The sequence below is a fragment of the Doryrhamphus excisus genome, unplaced genomic scaffold (genome assembly GCF_030265055.1).
Source record: "Doryrhamphus excisus isolate RoL2022-K1 unplaced genomic scaffold, RoL_Dexc_1.0 HiC_scaffold_24, whole genome shotgun sequence".
Lineage (NCBI taxonomy): Eukaryota > Metazoa > Chordata > Actinopteri > Syngnathiformes > Syngnathidae > Doryrhamphus > Doryrhamphus excisus.
In genome coordinates this window covers 573,321-594,507 of record NW_026652242.1, presented here as the reverse complement: position 1 = coordinate 594,507, position 21,187 = coordinate 573,321, and the positions used below count along the sequence as shown (strand labels likewise).

Genomic DNA, 21,187 nt, shown 5'->3' with positions numbered 1-21,187 from the left:
CACTGGTCCAGTGTGGGCAGCAGTTGGAGAAGTTTGGATGGACAATCTTTTTTGGGCTCTTGGCAAATAAAACCATGAAATACACATTTGTAATTTGGTTCAAACAAGATGCAACTATGAGAACAAAGGGACACATGATTAAGTTTTTACCTGGCTTTGCTTTGGCTGAAGCTGTTGCTAATGTAATGTAACTGTTGCTAATGCTAATAGGTATACTACGTGTAATAGGTATACTGTGGCGGTCGTAAATAACGAACAATAGCGGAAGTGGCACCGCCACACCACAAACAGCCACATAAAAACATGAAAGCAGAACAGTTCAAAGACAAAATATTTTCAAGTATTTGTGCTGTTTTCTTTTACTGTAGTTTTGTCCGTCTCGTCGCTCGCTCGCTCGGAAAAAGCAATTGTGCTGTTTATTACCCAAAGTTCAACATGGATGGAGGAAAAAGCGGCCACAGCGCCACTCCTGGACAAAAGTATATTACATTCATAATGGGCTTTCGCTATAATTGGAAATGAATGGGGAATGTTTCGGTCGTTTCAGCAGACCCGGAGACCCGGGTCCGATTCCGAATGCAACAGGGCTGTTTTTATACCTTTCATCGGTGTAAAAAAGTGCAAAGACCGTTTTCGGGACCAACACATGACCTCTGAATTTGATCAGAAATGTCACACCTCTCCACCTCCACATCCATCAATCTTCCTCCGCTTATCCAGGTCCAGGTCGCGGGGGGCAGCAGTCTTGGTAGGGAAGCCCAGATTTCCCGGTCTCCGGCCACCTCCTCCATCTCCACCGGGAGGACACCAAGGTGTTCCCAGGCCAGCTGTGAGACATAATCCCTCCAGCATGTCCTAGGTCTGCCCCGGGGCCTTTTCCCGGCTGGGTATGCCCGGAACACCTCACCAGGGAGGCGTCCGGGAGGCATCCGGACTAGATGCCCGAGCCACCTCAACTGACTCCTCTCGATGTGAAGGAGAAGCGGCTCTACTCTGAGCCCTCCCGGATGACTGAGCTCCTCACCCTATCTCTTAGGGTGAGTCCAGCTACCCTACGGAGGAAACTCATTTCAGCTGCCTGTATCCGAGATGTCATTCTTTCGGTCATGACCCAAAGCTCATGACCATAGGTGAGGGTGGGAACATAGATCGACCGGTAAATTGAGAGCTTTTTTAACCACAACGGTCTGTTACAGCGACCACATTACTGCCGAGGCTGCGCCGATCCATCTGTCGACCTCACGCTCCCACTTTCCCTCACTCGTGACCATACCTAAGATACCTAAACTCCTCCACCTGGGGTAGGACCTCATTCCCAACCCGGAGGGAGCACTCCACCCTTTTACGACTGAGAACCACGGCCTCTGATTTGGAGGTACTGAGTCTCATCCCAGACGCTTCGCACTCAGATGCAAACCGTCCCAGTAAGCGCTGAAGGTCACAGCCCGTAGAGGCCATAAGAACCACATCATCTGCAAATAAGAGAGATGAGATTTTAAGGCCCCTGAAACAGATTCCCTCAACACCTTGGCTGGTTCCGGGACTTGTTGATGAGGCTGACAGCAGACGGGAAGAAACTGTTCTTTTTTTTTTTTTTTTTTTTTTTGTCCCGTCCAGCCATTGGGGCAGATAGTATTGTTGATCTAAATGCCCTTACATGCTAGACAGATTTGCTCTGTGTCAGGAAAGGTGTTGGCTACAACTTCCCTGTACCATGAAATTTTATTTGCCGTTATTTGATGTCTTTGTTATGCCATTTGGGACGACCGGACCGGAGCAAGAAGAAGAACAGAAAAGAAGAAGAGAGAAGAGAAAGGTGGGGTCGGGGGGGGCAGTAGAGGGAGAGACAAAAACAGCAGCAACAAGAATTCCCAAAACAACAACAGTGACAAACAGAACAGTTAAATGTCAATGATGGCTAAGGGTCACACTGGAGATGATATCAGTGGAATGAAACAGTCCAACTTACCAGTAGCAATAGTAACAATGAGGACATGACCCATGATAGTAAACACAATTGCAAGCATACAGTTACAGTAATTAAAATCTCATTGCTTGACATCATTATTACTGTAATAATAGCATACCAATACTATATAAACATCAGGGATAAGATAGTAGATTGTATAGAGAAGCACCCATGTGCTGTGAGTGCCCATATGGAGGTGTGTTGTGTATGTGAATGCGAGTGTGTGAATGTGTAATTGTCACTGAGAATGACAAAAGAAGAGAGACTGCCTTCTACCACCCAGCAAACCCCGCCCCGCGCAGCCAGGTCAAGCCCCCACCGCCAGAGATCCTCCGGCCCCGTGGGTGTGGGCAAAGCCAGGGCCGACTCCCCAAGACCCGCCCCCGAAGCAACTCCCCGAAGAGACCAGCAAGAGGCCATTGAGGAGCAATCCCAACCGGCAACAGGGCGCCAGCAGGCCGGAGGAGAGCCGCACCCCCGAGACCAGCGGGAGACCATACCCTACTAGGGCAGAAGGGCATCGAAGGCCACACACCCGTGGGCACAGGGGCGCCCCTGCCGGCCGGAAGGGAGCCCGTCCACGGCCGGAGGCACCGCCTCCCGCCCCCCACACACCCCCAGGAAGCAGAACCCGGCCCGCCCCAGGTAACCCCAGGCCCGACCACCGACATAGGACCGCCCCGGCCAGGACAGAAGAGGCCCGGGCACACTGCCCCATGGAGGACCGGGCGGTTGAGATGGAACACCCTACGCCAGACCCCCGCAGAGCCCCCCCCCCCGTATATCTACATGGCCATATACCCACATACACATCCACACATATACATATATATATATACATATATATATAATTATAATAAAACTGATCATTAATTATCTAAGTATTTAAAACAATAAATATATAAAATAAACTCAGACACATGCACACCCCATCCACTCAATACACACACATGCTGTGGACGTCCCCGGGTGGGGCGTCCGGGGCATCACAGGGTGGGGGACCCAGGGGTCCCAGACCCACAACCAGGCCCCGAGCCCAGGGAGGTACGGACCGCCAAGGCATAGCATCCCCAGACTCCCCTCGACCACGGCATCAGGGCTACTGCAGTGTGGCAGACAAAGGAGCGGGCGAGGGGAGGAGGCCCGCACAAGAGCAAGCGGAGGGGGCGAGCAGGCGAGTGGTGAGGCGCTCCACTGCGCCGGCCGACATCCACCGGGCAGCTCACCCCCGTGAGGGAGAGCCATAGCTCCAAGTCACGGGGAGGCCACGCACCAGAGCCGAGGAGTTAAGACCAGCGCAAGGCCCCCGAAGGACCCCACCATCCACCGGGAGGGCCAGCCCCCCCCCGCCCCCAGAACCAGCAGCGCTCCGCCCACGTACCGGAGAACCATCCCCGACGAGCCCTAAGGCAAGACTGGGGATGGGCAAAGACAGGGACAGCGATGCGGCAGAGCATAGGACCAGCAGGCCCCACCCCGAGGAGCATGCTCCCCATCCCCACACGCCACCCCGGCCCCCGTACCCACGAGCAGGATCAGGTCCCCTCCCAACACACAGCCCGGTCCCCGCAGCAGCCACCACAGCGCAACAACCCCAAGCCACCACCGTAGACTTCAGGCCACCAGCAGCGCGGACCCCACTGCCTGGAGGCCGGTAAACGCCCCCCAAGGGCACGTTGGCGCCCGCGACCCAGGACAGATCCAGGGAGGTAGCGCCAACCATGACACCAGGGCAAGCCCCGGCGTCAGCTGGTTCCAGCGGGACCCCCAGGAAGGCCAGGCAGACCAGACCAAAATATCCTGCAGCCCAGGGCACCCCGAGCGAGCCGCCAAGCCCCAGCAGCCAGCGGGCCAATCGCGGGGGTAGGCAGTAGGCTCTCCGGTCCAGCCCGCTACACCTGTGTGTGTGAAGATGGTATTGTGTAGATAGTGCAATTAAAAATAGGCCTGTCCCATAGGGCTGACCTATGTGTGTGGTGTATGTGTATGTGTGTGTGTGTGTGTGTGGAAGGAAGCTGAGCAATGGTGGGTCCCCTGCCTGCCCAGACCCCCCCCAGAACTGAGTGTCTAAGGTGCGGTTAAAATTGAAGGGTGACCAGCCAGAGGAATGCCGAGGACAAAAGGGCATCCGCAAGGAAACCCTTCGCCCCCGGCAAAACCAGTTGCAAGCCACCCCCCAAAGTCCTACATGTATGTGAGGTGGTGCAGTGCAGCAGGGAGGATCGGGGCCCCACACACGCCCACCCCGCACTACCGGCCAACCGAGCCGGGCAAGCCAGCCGCCCGGAGCAAGCCCTGGGCCACAGGACCAACCACGGGCCCCACCCAGCCCATCGTGGCGGCCAGTCCGGCCTGCCAGCTCCCCCCCGGAGGGCCCCACCAGAGATTGAGCCAGCTATGCCACCCCCGGACCACCAGGAGCCGCGGACAAACCACACGCCCCGAGGCTGCTCCTACAACCACCAGAACAGCAGGAACCGCGCCCCGGCAACACATCCGTCACCATGGCAGCCCAGGGAGTGACACCACAGAGACCGCAGGAGAACCGGGACCCGCATGGGGAAGAGCCCAACCCCACCCCCCGGGCTCGTGAGCCAAGAGTGCCAGGGCGGGACAGAGACACACACACCAGGCAGCAGAGCCCACCAGGCAGACGATACCCCAACAGCCGCAAAAAGTGAATGCCCCCCCCAGTCCCACCCTCCACCACAGCGCCCGTGAGCCACCGGCCAGCCCCACCCCCCAACCCTTGGTCGAGGCCCCCCCCACGACCCAGAGCCCACCACCCCGCCCCCCAAGCAAGCCCCCCGCTAATCCCGGCCCACGCCGCGCAGAGCACCACCCCCACCGCTATCCGCCCCGCTACCCACGCACCCACAGCCAGCCCCCCACCCGCCCGCCCCACATCCACCACAACCCAGCCATCCCTCCACCGAAGGGAGGGAAGCAGGTAATGCCCCACCCCAGCACCGCACCTCCCCACCCAGAGCCCAAGCTGCACAAACGAGACCCCCCCTCCCGTATGAGCTTACCAGGCGCCCCACCCGGGGCCATACACCTACCATACACAAAAATTAAAATTGAGAATAAAAATAATAAATAAAAAAAATAAAAATAAAGTAAAGTAATTGATAATAATAATAATAATAGTAACCATAATAATAATAGTAATAATAATAACAATAATAATAATAATAACAATAATAATAATAATAACAATAATAATAATAATAATAATAACAATAATAGTAATAATAATAATAATAGTAATAATAATAATATTTATTGATAGTTATGTATGTATAATAATGATACTACTATTGATACTTAATATATAATAATTTATATAAAATATATTTTCTAATAATTTAGATCTTTTAGCTATTTTAGATATGATAATAATAAATATATACATGCATACCTACACACACACACATATATAGCCATGTACATACCTAAGAGGGAAGGCTCTGCAAGGGCAGCGGGGTATAACCACCCGTGCCCACACCAAGGGCAGGGCCAAAGCCTCCCATGCCCACACCCCACGGTCCCACACAGTAGCCAGGCCAGAGCACCCAGGGCAAACCCGGCCCACCCCCAGGGGCGAGGGAGGCCGCGGAGGAACCAGCGCCACCGGACGCACACAGGCCCCCCCCAGCAGCAGCAGGCGCCCACCACCCACAGGATGCGGCTCCCCGTTTACCCACCACCCCGAGGGACGGCCTGCACCACCCCCGGGACGACCACCACCACCCCACCCACGCCCCATCCCCAGATCCGGACAGCCCCCCACCAACCCCCACCAGAACCTCCAGGGGGTCAGCCCAGCAGGAAGGGACAGAGATACACGGCACCCACCCGCCCACCCCCCAGACGCCAGGGCAACCCGGCGACCAAGACCATGCCCCAAGCCAGAGGAACGAGACCGCCAGGGGCAGAGACAGGCACACTCAGCCCTTCGAGAATTACATTAAGAGATTAATTTAAGAGATTAATTATTGGAGCCCATATAGATTGAAATTCTGACAGTTGTTCTTTGGATTCAGCAGACATTCTCTCAATTGCTATATGATCTAACAGAAGATTTTTGTAAAAGGGCTATGTTCAGTTTTTTTTTGGATTTCCAATTGATAAGAATGGTTTTCTTGGCAATGCTTAACGCTGTGATGAGGAGTTGTGTGTGATTTGTTTCTACGTTGACTGTAGAAAGATCACCCAACAAGCATAATACAGGTGAGGAAGGAATAGAGGTCCCAAGTGCCAAAGAAAGGTCCTCGCACACTGCTTGCCAGAAATTACTAATGGGGGCACATGCCCACATGGAGTGTAAATAATCATGAGAGCACAAGACCCCTGGATTGTACCCGAAAATACTTTGCGCTCATCAGAGAGCAAAGTTGTTGTCCTGGTTTGCAAAGCCTCCATTGTTACGCCAGAAGGTGCCAGTCACATCCAAAACAAAGGGTTCCATGGTGTAATGGTTAGCACTCTGGACTCTGAATCCAGTTTAGGGTGATACCTATGGCTGTATTTGGCCTAGATATCGGGAGTGGGGCCCGGATTAGTATTCGCTACTTGGGAACATTTCATCAAAAAAACAAAGGAGTTTATGGAGAATGCGGGCGTTGATCCCGCTACCGCTCACATGCTAAGCGAGCGCTCTACCATTTGAGCTAATTCCCCTGCTGATGCAGTGTTGGCAGAGAAGGTCCAGTCTCAGAACTATTTTGGTTCCTTTGCTGGAGTACGTCAAAGCGACACAGTCTCTGCCTTTCAGAGTGCAGACATGATGCAGTCCCTGGTTGTCTAGTGGCTGGGACTTGGTGCTCTCACCACCGCGGCCGATTCCCGGTCAGGGAACTGACATTTGGTTAGGTTTTGACTGGAGATAGGATTTGTCTTGGTCCTCGGTCGAACGGTTCGGGTCATCTTTCAGCGCTGTCTGTGAACTGCTGTCACTGCACATAAAAACAATTCCAAGTCCGCCAATCGAATCCCGGTCTACCTGGTCGACGGACACGTAAACAGTGCAGGTACCCTCCTTTGTGCGGCTCCATTTCAGTGTCCTCCGTTGTCAGCGAACCTCACAAGGTCACAGTTTTTTCCTGATCAGGGCACCGTTTTGGGTTGTGCGGATGAGTGTCTGAAGCACCAGATTAAGGCTCCTTTCGCTGAGGAGCCACTGGTTGAAATCCCACAGCTGTCATTTTCCTTGTCAGGTCCATTATCCACGACTGGAATGATTTGGTAGCAAAGGACTGTCAGATTGTACAACACAGCTGAGCACTTGGAGAAGAAGATGAATAGAGGTCTTGTTCTCCCGGACTGGTTGTTGCAACCGCAACCCTGCTCAAGGTTCAACGTGACACACAAAACAGGAACTCCCCGTCTGGGAATCGAACCGCGTAATCTTCCATGTGACAGGCGGAGATACTGGCCACTATACTAACAAGGACTGCTGCTGACTTGATGTAGTGTCGATTGGCCAAAGCGGAATTCAGAACAGGCTTGTGGCCCATGACCGTTTTTATGGTAGCTGGAGACTTCAACCAGTGAAATCCTTCCTATTTTCTGTAGCTCTTATCCTCATCAACGGACTGTATTCCCCACCCGTTACCGGCATGGGGACATTCCAACCCAAGTTGAGAACACACTGGACCAGGTACACAGCAACATACGTGGCACAGACACAGATTCACCCTGCCCCCACTTTTACCCACGTCTGAAAAAGCAGAACACCACCTGAGAAGCTGAAATACTCACTTAGGAGAACGTTAGACTGAAGTTCTAAAGGTCCCTGGTTCAAGACCGGTTTTCAGAACAATCCCTGTTTATGTTGTGACTTGGCAAATAATTTGAAAAGGCTTATTGGCTGGCTGAAAGGACCTTAACTTCATTCTTCAAAAGGCCAGACATCCAGACAATGTTAGAGGAGGTTACAAACCATTGACTCCAGGGGCACAAGTTGAGTCCACCGAGATATCAAAGTGACCCCGAGGGTGGCTAAGGTGTTTCTTTCAAGCCGCGATTGTGATGTCTTGTTTTGTTGAAGAAAAGCCCATTATTTCTGGAACAATTTTCCCTACAAAGGAGACATCTTTGTCCATTTGGACAATTGTCAATCTGCCCCCACTTTGGACACATCGTCGTGTTTCATTGTTTGGCAACTGCTTTGTGACTTCACCAGTCCCCTTAAAAGCCCCATCCTTCAGGTTTCCATAGTGTAGTGGTTATCACGTTTGCCTCACACGCAAAAGGTCCCCAGTTCGAAACTGGGTGGAAACATGGCCTTTCAAGACCTCCTTTTACAAAAAAATCAAGATGACAAATGGGAACAAGGATATTTGCTTGATGTCTGAAGGTGTATACACGAGCATCCATCCCCAGTTTGGACACACAATCCATATTTCCCGGATGACTGATGGGCTGGGAATACATAACAGGTCGGTGTTGGAGGACCTGATGGACCGCGAGGGTTCATAACGTAAAAGAAATTCAGAAAAAATAAGAAGGCCCACAACCCCCAAGGCATTTAAAAACCATTAAGAGAACCTTCAAATGGATCCTGAAACATACAGGGAGCCAATGCAGTGATTTTAGAAGCGGTGTAATATGCGCCTGCCTTCTGGTCCTCGTCAGCACACGTGCAGCAAAAGTTGTTCTGTAAAAGTTGTAGACTTGTGATGTTTCTTTTAGGAAGACCAGAAAGCAGGGCATTGCAATAGTCAATACGACTGGAAATAAAAGCATGCATCAGCATCTCTCTATTTGCCCGAGAGATGAACGGGCGGACTCTGGCTGTATTCTTTAAATGAAAAATAAAATCCTGTTTTTGTAACATTTTTAATGTGTGGAATAAAATTGAGCTCAGTCCCCTTAAAAGCCCCTTCCTTCAGGTTTCCATAGTGTAGCGGTTATCACGTTTGCCTAACACGCAAAAGGTCCCCAGTTCGAAACTGGGTGGAAACATGGCCTTTCAAGTCCTTCTTTTACAAAAAAAAAGTTAAGGTGACAAATAGGAACAAGGACATGTGCTTGATCTCTGAAGGGACTTGACACTCAGATTTAAAGTCTGATGCCCTACGAAGTGAGCCCCCAGGCCTTTGGTCAAAAGATTTGTTTTTGTGTATTTGGAATGAAATGTTTTCTGCATGTTGAACAGTTTTCAACAGGAAAGATATCTTTCAGATGTATCAATAAAAGTGCTGAATCGCCCAATATGGGGCTCGAACCCACGACCATGAGATTAAGAGTCTCATTCTCTACCGACTGAGCTAATCAGGCCTTTTGCTGCTTTAGATATCATTTTTTGTTCTGTTTTTATTGATGTGGCCATCCTGGTGTTTGATCAATTCCACAGCTGACCTAGTTTCTCAGGGAACAGAAGGAGCGAGACCTGGAGGGTCAGGATGGCCGAGCGGTCGAAGGCGCTGCATTCAGGTTGCAGTCTCTAATGAGGCGTGGGTTCAAATCCCACTTCTGACAGTTTGGGGCCGCAAGTCTTTCCAGTTCCAGTTAAAAGCCGGGCTCCTCATGTAGTTTCCATAAAGTACCAAGGTGTTGTCCTTGTATTTTGAGGGCAAAAGGAGGCGTTTGCAAGAGGACCTCAGACCTGGTCACCTGAACAGGGACTTGAATCCGGGACACTCAGATCAAAAGTTTCATGTTCGGGACTAAATGGTCCTTCGAGCCGAATATCTTCCCAGTGACCTGCAAGATCCAGAGGGAGGCAGGGATGTTCTGTGCCTCCATTGTCGAGGCGGCAGTGGCCCTAAGGTGGTCAGGGCCTGTCGTGGCGGTAATCCTAGAACCCGTTGGTGGATACCATTGGTGAGGGATGCCGTCAAGCTGAAGGAGTTCTATTGGGCCTTTTTGGCTCATGGGACTTCAGCTGACAGGAACCGACAGGCCAAGCGGTCCGCGGCTTTGGCATTCGCTGAGCCAAAAACTCTGACATGGGAGGAATTTCGAGAAGCCATGGAGATGGACTTCCGGACGGCTTCGAAGAGATTCTGGATCCGGCGTCTCAGGAAAGGAAAGCAGTACACAGTGAAGACGCTGTCAAACGCTTGGCTGTACTCATTCGCACCAAAACAACAAGACCTTCGATAGCTCAGTTGGAAGAGCGGAGGACTGTAGTGGTTCAAGCTGGCATCCTTAGGTCGCTGGTTCAAGTCCGGCTCGAAGGACAAGCTGCTTCTTGTGTTATGTCTGCCGGCAAAGAATGGCAATACCGTCTTGTCTGAAGGACCTCCGCTTCCCTGTCAATGGAGTTGGACTTGAGTCTTTGTCACGCAGTCTGAAATTGGCAAACGGAGTAATTCTGATTGAGTGATCATTTGAGTGTCTATGTGAATACGTTTCATCTCAACTCCTGTTGGAAAAGAACAGCCATTTCCATGAGAGCACAAGACCCCTGGATTGTACCCGAAAATACTTTGCGCTCATCAGAGAGCAAAGTTGTTGTCCTGGTTTGCAAAGCCTCCATTGTTACGCCAGAAGGTGCCAGTCACATCCAAAACAAAGGGTTCCATGGTGTAATGGTTAGCACTCTGGACTCTGAATCCAGTTTAGGGTGATACCTATGGCTGTATTTGGCCTAGATATCGGGAGTGGGGCCCGGATTAGTATTCGCTACTTGGGAACATTTCATCAAAAAAACAAAGGAGTTTATGGAGAATGCGGGCGTTGATCCCGCTACCTCTCACATGCTAAGCGAGCGCTCTACCATTTGAGCTAATTCCCCTGCTGATGCAGTGTTGGCAGAGAAGGTCCAGTCTCAGAACTATTTTGGTTCCTTTGCTGGAGTACGTCAAAGCGACACAGTCTCTGCCTTTCAGAGTGCAGACATGATGCAGTCCCTGGTTGTCTAGTGGCTGGGACTTGGTGCTCTCACCACCGCGGCCGATTCCCGGTCAGGGAACTGACATTTGGTTAGGTTTTGACTGGAGATAGGATTTGTCTTGGTCCTCGGTCGAACGGTTCGGGTCATCTTTCAGCGCTGTCTGTGAACTGCTGTCACTGCACATAAAAACAATTCCAAGTCCGCCAATCGAATCCCGGTCTACCTGGTCGACGGACACGTAAACAGTGCAGGTACCCTCCTTTGTGCGGCTCCATTTCAGTGTCCTCCGTTGTCAGCGAACCTCACAAGGTCACAGTTTTTTCCTGATCAGGGCACCGTTTTGGGTTGTGCGGATGAGTGTCTGAAGCACCAGATTAAGGCTCCTTTCGCTGAGGAGCCACTGGTTGAAATCCCACAGCTGTCATTTTCCTTGTCAGGTCCATTATCCACGACTGGAATGATTTGGTAGCAAAGGACTGTCAGATTGTACAACACAGCTGAGCACTTGGAGAAGAAGATGAATAGAGGTCTTGTTCTCCCGGACTGGTTGTTGCAACCGCAACCCTGCTCAAGGTTCAACGTGACACACAAAACAGGAACTCCCCGTCTGGGAATCGAACCGCGTAATCTTCCATGTGACAGGCGGAGATACTGGCCACTATACTAAAAAGGACTGCTGCTGACTTGATGTAGTGTCGATTGGCCAAAGCGGAATTCAGAACAGGCTTGTGGCCCATGACCGTTTTTATGGTAGCTGGAGACTTCAACCAGTGAAATCCTTCCTATTTTCTGTAGCTCTTATCCTCATCAACGGACTGTATTCCCCACCCGTTACCGGCATGGGGACATTCCAACCCAAGTTGAGAACACACTGGACCAGGTACACAGCAACATACGTGGCACAGACACAGATTCACCCTGCCCCCACTTTTACCCACGTCTGAAAAAGCAGAACACCACCTGAGAAGCTGAAATACTCACTTAGGAGAACGTTAGACTGAAGTTCTAAAGGTCCCTGGTTCAAGACCGGTTTTCAGAACAATCCCTGTTTATGTTGTGACTTGGCAAATAATTTGAAAAGGCTTATTGGCTGGCTGAAAGGACCTTAACTTCATTCTTCAAAAGGCCAGACATCCAGACAATGTTAGAGGAGGTTACAAACCATTGACTCCAGGGGCACAAGTTGAGTCCACCGAGATATCAAAGTGACCCCGAGGGTGGCTAAGGTGTTTCTTTCAAGCCGCGATTGTGATGTCTTGTTTTGTTGAAGAAAAGCCCATTATTTCTGGAACAATTTTCCCTACAAAGGAGACATCTTTGTCCATTTGGACAATTGTCAATCTGCCCCCACTTTGGACACATCGTCGTGTTTCATTGTTTGGCAACTGCTTTGTGACTTCACCAGTCCCCTTAAAAGCCCCATCCTTCAGGTTTCCATAGTGTAGTGGTTATCACGTTTGCCTCACACGCAAAAGGTCCCCAGTTCGAAACTGGGTGGAAACATGGCCTTTCAAGACCTCCTTTTACAAAAAAATCAAGATGACAAATGGGAACAAGGATATTTGCTTGATGTCTGAAGGTGTATACACGAGCATCCATCCCCAGTTTGGACACACAATCCATATTTCCCGGATGACTGATGGGCTGGGAATACATAACAGGTCGGTGTTGGAGGACCTGATGGACCGCGAGGGTTCATAACGTAAAAGAAATTCAGAAAAAATAAGAAGGCCCACAACCCCCAAGGCATTTAAAAACCATTAAGAGAACCTTCAAATGGATCCTGAAACATACAGGGAGCCAATGCAGTGATTTTAGAAGCGGTGTAATATGCGCCTGCCTTCTGGTCCTCGTCAGCACACGTGCAGCAAAAGTTGTTCTGTAAAAGTTGTAGACTTGTGATGTTTCTTTTAGGAAGACCAGAAAGCAGGGCATTGCAATAGTCAATACGACTGGAAATAAAAGCATGCATCAGCATCTCTCTATTTGCCCGAGAGAGGAACGGGCGGACTCTGGCTGTATTCTTTAAATGAAAAATAAAATCCTGTTTTTGTAACATTTTTAAAATTGAGCTCAGTCCCCTTAAAAGCCCCTTCCTTCAGGTTTCCATAGTGTAGCGGTTATCACGTTTGCCTTACACGCAAAAGGTCCCCAGTTCGAAACTGGGTGGAAACATGGCCTTTCAAGTCCTTCTTTTACAAAAAAAAAGTTAAGGTGACAAATAGGAACAAGGACATGTGCTTGATCTCTGAAGGGACTTGACACTCAGATTTAAAGTCTGATGCCCTACGAAGTGAGCCCCCAGGCCTTTGGTCAAAAGATTTGTTTTTGTGTATTTGGAATGAAATGTTTTCTGCATGTTGAACAGTTTTCAACAGGAAAGATATCTTTCAGATGTATCAATAAAAGTGCTGAATCGCCCAATATGGGGCTCGAACCCACGACCATGAGATTAAGAGTCTCATTCTCTACCGACTGAGCTAATCAGGCCTTTTGCTGCTTTAGATATCATTTTTTGTTCTGTTTTTATTGATGTGGCCATCCTGGTGTTTGATCAATTCCACAGCTGACCTAGTTTCTCAGGGAACAGAAGGAGCGAGACCTGGAGGGTCAGGATGGCCGAGCGGTCGAAGGCGCTGCATTCAGGTTGCAGTCTCTAATGAGGCGTGGGTTCAAATCCCACTTCTGACAGTTTGGGGCCGCAAGTCTTTCCAGTTCCAGTTAAAAGCCGGGCTCCTCATGTAGTTTCCATAAAGTACCAAGCTGTTGTCCTTGTATTTTGAGGGCAAAAGGAGGCGTTTGCAAGAGGACCTCAGACCTGGTCACCTGAACAGGGACTTGAATCCGGGACACTCAGATCAAAAGTTTCATGTTCGGGACTAAATGGTCCTTCGAGCCGAATATCTTCCCAGTGACCTGCAAGATCCAGAGGGAGGCAGGGATGTTCTGTGCCTCCATTGTCGAGGCGGCAGTGGCCCTAAGGTGGTCAGGGCCTGTCGTGGCGGTAATCCTAGAACCCGTTGGTGGATACCATTGGTGAGGGATGCCGTCAAGCTGAAGGAGTTCTATTGGGCCTTTTTGGCTCATGGGACTTCAGCTGACAGGAACCGACAGGCCAAGCGGTCCGCGGCTTTGGCATTCGCTGAGCCAAAAACTCTGACATGGGAGGAATTTCGAGAAGCCATGGAGATGGACTTCCGGACGGCTTCGAAGAGATTCTGGATCCGGCGTCTCAGGAAAGGAAAGCAGTACACAGTGAAGACGCTGTCAAACGCTTGGCTGTACTCATTCGCACCAAAACAACAAGACCTTCGATAGCTCAGTTGGAAGAGCGGAGGACTGTAGTGGTTCAAGCTGGCATCCTTAGGTCGCTGGTTCAAGTCCGGCTCGAAGGACAAGCTGCTTCTTGTGTTATGTCTGCCGGCAAAGAATGGCAATACCGTCTTGTCTGAAGGACCTCCGCTTCCCTGTCAATGGAGTTGGACTTGAGTCTTTGTCACGCAGTCTGAAATTGGCAAACGGAGTAATTCTGATTGAGTGATCATTTGAGTGTCTATGTGAATACGTTTCATCTCAACTCCTGTTGGAAAAGAACAGCCATTTCCATGAGAGCACAAGACCCCTGGATTGTACCCGAAAATACTTTGCGCTCATCAGAGAGCAAAGTTGTTGTCCTGGTTTGCAAAGCCTCCATTGTTACGCCAGAAGGTGCCAGTCACATCCAAAACAAAGGGTTCCATGGTGTAATGGTTAGCACTCTGGACTCTGAATCCAGTTTAGGGTGATACCTATGGCTGTATTTGGCCTAGATATCGGGAGTGGGGCCCGGATTAGTATTCGCTACTTGGGAACATTTCATCAAAAAAACAAAGGAGTTTATGGAGAATGCGGGCGTTGATCCCGCTACCTCTCACATGCTAAGCGAGCGCTCTACCATTTGAGCTAATTCCCCTGCTGATGCAGTGTTGGCAGAGAAGGTCCAGTCTCAGAACTATTTTGGTTCCTTTGCTGGAGTACGTCAAAGCGACACAGTCTCTGCCTTTCAGAGTGCAGACATGATGCAGTCCCTGGTTGTCTAGTGGCTGGGACTTGGTGCTCTCACCACCGCGGCCGATTCCCGGTCAGGGAACTGACATTTGGTTAGGTTTTGACTGGAGATAGGATTTGTCTTGGTCCTCGGTCGAACGGTTCGGGTCATCTTTCAGCGCTGTCTGTGAACTGCTGTCACTGCACATAAAAACAATTCCAAGTCCGCCAATCGAATCCCGGTCTACCTGGTCGACGGACACGTAAACAGTGCAGGTACCCTCCTTTGTGCGGCTCCATTTCAGTGTCCTCCGTTGTCAGCGAACCTCACAAGGTCACAGTTTTTTCCTGATCAGGGCACCGTTTTGGGTTGTGCGGATGAGTGTCTGAAGCACCAGATTAAGGCTCCTTTCGCTGAGGAGCCACTGGTTGAAATCCCACAGCTGTCATTTTCCTTGTCAGGTCCATTATCCACGACTGGAATGATTTGGTAGCAAAGGACTGTCAGATTGTACAACACAGCTGAGCACTTGGAGAAGAAGATGAATAGAGGTCTTGTTCTCCCGGACTGGTTGTTGCAACCGCAACCCTGCTCAAGGTTCAACGTGACACACAAAACAGGAACTCCCCGTCTGGGAATCGAACCGCGTAATCTTCCATGTGACAGGCGGAGATACTGGCCACTATACTAACAAGGACTGCTGCTGACTTGATGTAGTGTCGATTGGCCAAAGCGGAATTCAGAACAGGCTTGTGGCCCATGACCGTTTTTATGGTAGCTGGAGACTTCAACCAGTGAAATCCTTCCTATTTTCTGTAGCTCTTATCCTCATCAACGGACTGTATTCCCCACCCGTTACCGGCATGGGGACATTCCAACCCAAGTTGAGAACACACTGGACCAGGTACACAGCAACATACGTGGCACAGACACAGATTCACCCTGCCCCCACTTTTACCCACGACTGAAAAAGCAGAACACCACCTGAGAAGCTGAAATACTCACTTAGGAGAACGTTAGACTGAAGTTCTAAAGGTCCCTGGTTCAAGACCGGTTTTCAGAACAATCCCTGTTTATGTTGTGACTTGGCAAATAATTTGAAAAGGCTTATTGGCTGGCTGAAAGGACCTTAACTTCATTCTTCAAAAGGCCAGACATCCAGCCATCCAGACAATGTTAGAGGAGGTTACAAACCATTGACTCCAGGGGCACAAGTTGAGTCCACCGAGATATCAAAGTGACCCCGAGGGTGGCTAAGGTGTTTCTTTCAAGCCGCGATTGTGATGTCTTGTTTTGTTGAAGAAAAGCCCATTATTTCTGGAACAATTTTCCCTACAAAGGAGACATCTTTGTCCATTTGGACAATTGTCAATCTGCCCCCACTTTGGACACATCGTCGTGTTTCATTGTTTGGCAACTGCTTTGTGACTTCACCAGTCCCCTTAAAAGCCCCATCCTTCAGGTTTCCATAGTGTAGTGGTTATCACGTTTGCCTCACACGCAAAAGGTCCCCAGTTCGAAACTGGGTGGAAACATGGCCTTTCAAGACCTCCTTTTACAAAAAAATCAAGATGACAAATGGGAACAAGGATATTTGCTTGATGTCTGAAGGTGTATACACGAGCATCCATCCCCAGTTTGGACACACAATCCATATTTCCCGGATGACTGATGGGCTGGGAATACATAACAGGTCGGTGTTGGAGGACCTGATGGACCGCGAGGGTTCATAACGTAAAAGAAATTCAGAAAAAATAAGAAGGCCCACAACCCCCAAGGCATTTAAAAACCATTAAGAGAACCTTCAAATGGATCCTGAAACATACAGGGAGCCAATGCAGTGATTTTAGAAGCGGTGTAATATGCGCCTGCCTTCTGGTCCTCGTCAGCACACGTGCAGCAAAAGTTGTTCTGTAAAAGTTGTAGACTTGTGATGTTTCTTTTAGGAAGACCAGAAAGCAGGGCATTGCAATAGTCAATACGACTGGAAATAAAAGCATGCATCAGCATCTCTCTATTTGCCCGAGAGAGGAACGGGCGGACTCTGGCTGTATTCTTTAAATGAAAAATAAAATCCTGTTTTTGTAACATTTTTAATGTGTGGAATAAAATTGAGCTCAGTCCCCTTAAAAGCCCCTTCCTTCAGGTTTCCATAGTGTAGCGGTTATCACGTTTGCCTTACACGCAAAAGGTCCCCAGTTCGAAACTGGGTGGAAACATGGCCTTTCAAGTCCTTCTTTTACAAAAAAAAAGTTAAGGTGACAAATAGGAACAAGGACATGTGCTTGATCTCTGAAGGGACTTGACACTCAGATTTAAAGTCTGATGCCCTACGAAGTGAGCCCCCAGGCCTTTGGTCAAAAGATTTGTTTTTGTGTATTTGGAATGAAATGTTTTCTGCATGTTGAACAGTTTTCAACAGGAAAGATATCTTTCAGATGTATCAATAAAAGTGCTGAATCGCCCAATATGGGGCTCGAACCCACGACCATGAGATTAAGAGTCTCATTCTCTACCGACTGAGCTAATCAGGCCTTTTGCTGCTTTAGATATCATTTTTTGTTCTGTTTTTATTGATGTGGCCATCCTGGTGTTTGATCAATTCCACAGCTGACCTAGTTTCTCAGGGAACAGAAGGAGCGAGACCTGGAGGGTCAGGATGGCCGAGCGGTCGAAGGCGCTGCATTCAGGTTGCAGTCTCTAATGAGGCGTGGGTTCAAATCCCACTTCTGACAGTTTGGGGCCGCAAGTCTTTCCAGTTCCAGTTAAAAGCCGGGCTCCTCATGTAGTTTCCATAAAGTACCAAGGTGTTGTCCTTGTATTTTGAGGGCAAAAGGAGGCGTTTGCAAGAGGACCTCAGACCTGGTCACCTGAACAGGGACTTGAATCCGGGACACTCAGATCAAAAGTTTCATGTTCGGGACTAAATGGTCCTTCGAGCCGAATATCTTCCCAGTGACCTGCAAGATCCAGAGGGAGGCAGGGATGTTCTGTGCCTCCATTGTCGAGGCGGCAGTGGCCCTAAGGTGGTCAGGGCCTGTCGTGGCGGTAATCCTAGAACCCGTTGGTGGATACCATTGGTGAGGGATGCCGTCAAGCTGAAGGAGTTCTATTGGGCCTTTTTGGCTCATGGGACTTCAGCTGACAGGAACCGACAGGCCAAGCGGTCCGCGGCTTTGGCATTCGCTGAGCCAAAAACTCTGACATGGGAGGAATTTCGAGAAGCCATGGAGATGGACTTCCGGACGGCTTCGAAGAGATTCTGGATCCGGCGTCTCAGGAAAGGAAAGCAGTACACAGTGAAGACGCTGTCAAACGCTTGGCTGTACTCATTCGCACCAAAACAACAAGACCTTCGATAGCTCAGTTGGAAGAGCGGAGGACTGTAGTGGTTCAAGCTGGCATCCTTAGGTCGCTGGTTCAAGTCCGGCTCGAAGGACAAGCTGCTTCTTGTGTTATGTCTGCCGGCAAAGAATGGCAATACCGTCTTGTCTGAAGGACCTCCGCTTCCCTGTCAATGGAGTTGGACTTGAGTCTTTGTCACGCAGTCTGAAATTGGCAAACGGAGTAATTCTGATTGAGTGATCATTTGAGTGTCTATGTGAATACGTTTCATCTCAACTCCTGTTGGAAAAGAACAGCCATTTCCATGAGAGCACAAGACCCCTGGATTGTACCCGAAAATACTTTGCGCTCATCAGAGAGCAAAGTTGTTGTCCTGGTTTGCAAAGCCTCCATTGTTACGCCAGAAGGTGCCAGTCACATCCAAAACAAAGGGTTCCATGGTGTAATGGTTAGCACTCTGGACTCTGAATCCAGTTTAGGGTGATACCTATGGCTGTATTTGGCCTAGATATCGGGAGTGGGGCCCGGATTAGTATTCGCTACTTGGGAACATTTCATCAAAAAAACAAAGGAGTTTATGGAGAATGCGGGCGTTGATCCCGCTACCTCTCACATGCTAAGCGAGCGCTCTACCATTTGAGCTAATTCCCCTGCTGATGCAGTGTTGGCAGAGAAGGTCCAGTCTCAGAACTATTTTGGTTCCTTTGCTGGAGTACGTCAAAGCGACACAGTCTCTGCCTTTCAGAGTGCAGACATGATGCAGTCCCTGGTTGTCTAGTGGCTGGGACTTGGTGCTCTCACCACCGCGGCCGATTCCCGGTCAGGGAACTGACATTTGGTTAGGTTTTGACTGGAGATAGGATTTGTCTTGGTCCTCGGTCGAACGGTTCGGGTCATCTTTCAGCGCTGTCTGTGAACTGCTGTCACTGCACATAAAAACAATTCCAAGTCCGCCAATCGAATCCCGGTCTACCTGGTCGACGGACACGTAAACAGTGCAGGTACCCTCCTTTGTGCGGCTCCATTTCAGTGTCCTCCGTTGTCAGCGAACCTCACAAGGTCACAGTTTTTTCCTGATCAGGGCACCGTTTTGGGTTGTGCGGATGAGTGTCTGAAGCACCAGATTAAGGCTCCTTTCGCTGAGGAGCCACTGGTTGAAATCCCACAGCTGTCATTTTCCTTGTCAGGTCCATTATCCACGACTGGAATGATTTGGTAGCAAAGGACTGTCAGATTGTACAACACAGCTGAGCACTTGGAGAAGAAGATGAATAGAGGTCTTGTTCTCCCGGACTGGTTGTTGCAACCGCAACCCTGCTCAAGGTTCAACGTGACACACAAAACAGGAACTCCCCGTCTGGGAATCGAACCGCGTAATCTTCCATGTGACAGGCGGAGATACTGGCCACTATACTAACAAGGACTGCTGCTGACTTGATGTAGTGTCGATTGGCCAAAGCGGAATTCAGAACAGGCTTGTGGCCCATGACCGTTTTTATGGTAGCTGGAGACTTCAACCAGTGAAATCCTTCCTATTTTCTGTAGCTCTTATCCTCATCAACGGACTGTATTCCCCACCCGTTACCGGCATGGGGACATTCCAACCCAAGTTGAGAACACACTGGACCAGGTACACAGCAACATACGTGGCACAGACACAGATTCACCCTGCCCCCACTTTTACCCACGACTGAAAAAGCAGAACACCACCTGAGAAGCTGAAATACTCACTTAGGAGAACGTTAGACTGAAGTTCTAAAGGTCCCTGGTTCAAGACCGGTTTTCAGAACAATCCCTGTTTATGTTGTGACTTGGCAAATAATTTGAAAAGGCTTATTGGCTGGCTGAAAGGACCTTAACTTCATTCTTCAAAAGGCCAGACATCCAGCCATCCAGACAATGTTAGAGGAGGTTACAAACCATTGACTCCAGGGGCACAAGTTGAGTCCACCGAGATATCAAAGTGACCCCGAGGGTGGCTAAGGTGTTTCTTTCAAGCCGCGATTGTGATGTCTTGTTTTGTTGAAGAAAAGCCCATTATTTCTGGAACAATTTTCCCTACAAAGGAGACATCTTTGTCCATTTGGACAATTGTCAATCTGCCCCCACTTTGGACACATCGTCGTGTTTCATTGTTTGGCAACTGCTTTGTGACTTCACCAGTCCCCTTAAAAGCCCCATCCTTCAGGTTTCCATAGTGTAGTGGTTATCACGTTTGCCTCACACGCAAAAGGTCCCCAGTTCGAAACTGGGTGGAAACATGGCCTTTCAAGACCTCCTTTTACAAAAAAATCAAGATGACAAATGGGAACAAGGATATTTGCTTGATGTCTGAAGGTGTATACACGAGCATCCATCCCCAGTTTGGACACACAATCCATATTTCCCGGATGACTGATGGGCTGGGAATACATAACAGGTCGGTGTTGGAGGACCTGATGGACCGCGAGGGTTCATAACGTAAAAGAAATTCAGAAAAAATAAGAAGGCCCACAACCCCCAAGGCATTTAAAAACCATTAAGAGAACCTTCAAATGGATCCTGAAACATACAGGGAGCCAATGCAGTGATTTTAGAAGCGGTGTAATATGCGCCTGCCTTCTGGTCCTCGTCAGCACACGTGCAGCAAAAGTTGTTCTGTAAAAGTTGTAGACTTGTGATGTTTCTTTTAGGAAGACCAGAAAGCAGGGCATTGCAATAGTCAATACGACTGGAAATAAAAGCATGCATCAGCATCTCTCTATTTGCCCGAGAGAGGAACGGGCGGACTCTGGCTGTATTCTTTAAATGAAAAATAAAATCCTGTTTTTGTAACATTTTTAATGTGTGGAATAAAATTGAGCTCAGTCCCCTTAAAAGCCCCTTCCTTCAGGTTTCCATAGTGTAGCGGTTATCACGTTTGCCTTACACGCAAAAGGTCCCCAGTTCGAAACTGGGTGGAAACATGGCCTTTCAAGTCCTTCTTTTACAAAAAAAAAGTTAAGGTGACAAATAGGAACAA

General features: G+C 49.4%; 14 non-coding genes across 14 annotated transcripts; all 14 read left to right on the top strand.

Annotated features, from left to right (window-relative positions):
* The first annotated feature begins 8,181 nt into the window (after positions 1–8,181).
* trnav-cac (transfer RNA valine (anticodon CAC)) lies at positions 8,182–8,254 on the top strand. Its single transcript has one exon. It is a non-coding gene; the product is annotated as a tRNA-Val (tRNA).
* Positions 8,255–8,865: 611 nt separating this feature from the next.
* On the top strand, positions 8,866–8,938 carry trnav-aac (transfer RNA valine (anticodon AAC)). The gene has a single exon. It is a non-coding gene; the product is annotated as a tRNA-Val (tRNA).
* A 434-nt stretch (positions 8,939–9,372) lies between these two features.
* trnal-cag (transfer RNA leucine (anticodon CAG)) lies at positions 9,373–9,454 on the top strand. Its single transcript has one exon. It is a non-coding gene; the product is annotated as a tRNA-Leu (tRNA).
* A 617-nt stretch (positions 9,455–10,071) lies between these two features.
* On the top strand, positions 10,072–10,158 carry trnay-gua (transfer RNA tyrosine (anticodon GUA)). Its single transcript is given in 2 exon segments — positions 10,072–10,108; positions 10,123–10,158. It is a non-coding gene; the product is annotated as a tRNA-Tyr (tRNA).
* Positions 10,159–12,244: 2,086 nt separating this feature from the next.
* trnav-cac (transfer RNA valine (anticodon CAC)) lies at positions 12,245–12,317 on the top strand. The gene has a single exon. It is a non-coding gene; the product is annotated as a tRNA-Val (tRNA).
* Positions 12,318–12,916: 599 nt separating this feature from the next.
* trnav-uac (transfer RNA valine (anticodon UAC)) lies at positions 12,917–12,989 on the top strand. The gene has a single exon. It is a non-coding gene; the product is annotated as a tRNA-Val (tRNA).
* A 434-nt stretch (positions 12,990–13,423) lies between these two features.
* trnal-cag (transfer RNA leucine (anticodon CAG)) lies at positions 13,424–13,505 on the top strand. Its single transcript has one exon. It is a non-coding gene; the product is annotated as a tRNA-Leu (tRNA).
* Positions 13,506–14,122: 617 nt separating this feature from the next.
* On the top strand, positions 14,123–14,209 carry trnay-gua (transfer RNA tyrosine (anticodon GUA)). The gene is given in 2 exon segments: positions 14,123–14,159; positions 14,174–14,209. It is a non-coding gene; the product is annotated as a tRNA-Tyr (tRNA).
* Positions 14,210–16,303: 2,094 nt separating this feature from the next.
* On the top strand, positions 16,304–16,376 carry trnav-cac (transfer RNA valine (anticodon CAC)). Its single transcript has one exon. It is a non-coding gene; the product is annotated as a tRNA-Val (tRNA).
* Positions 16,377–16,987: 611 nt separating this feature from the next.
* On the top strand, positions 16,988–17,060 carry trnav-uac (transfer RNA valine (anticodon UAC)). The gene has a single exon. It is a non-coding gene; the product is annotated as a tRNA-Val (tRNA).
* Positions 17,061–17,494: 434 nt separating this feature from the next.
* On the top strand, positions 17,495–17,576 carry trnal-cag (transfer RNA leucine (anticodon CAG)). The gene has a single exon. It is a non-coding gene; the product is annotated as a tRNA-Leu (tRNA).
* Positions 17,577–18,193: 617 nt separating this feature from the next.
* On the top strand, positions 18,194–18,280 carry trnay-gua (transfer RNA tyrosine (anticodon GUA)). Its single transcript is given in 2 exon segments — positions 18,194–18,230; positions 18,245–18,280. It is a non-coding gene; the product is annotated as a tRNA-Tyr (tRNA).
* A 2,094-nt stretch (positions 18,281–20,374) lies between these two features.
* On the top strand, positions 20,375–20,447 carry trnav-cac (transfer RNA valine (anticodon CAC)). The gene has a single exon. It is a non-coding gene; the product is annotated as a tRNA-Val (tRNA).
* A 611-nt stretch (positions 20,448–21,058) lies between these two features.
* On the top strand, positions 21,059–21,131 carry trnav-uac (transfer RNA valine (anticodon UAC)). Its single transcript has one exon. It is a non-coding gene; the product is annotated as a tRNA-Val (tRNA).
* Positions 21,132–21,187: the final 56 nt, after the last annotated feature.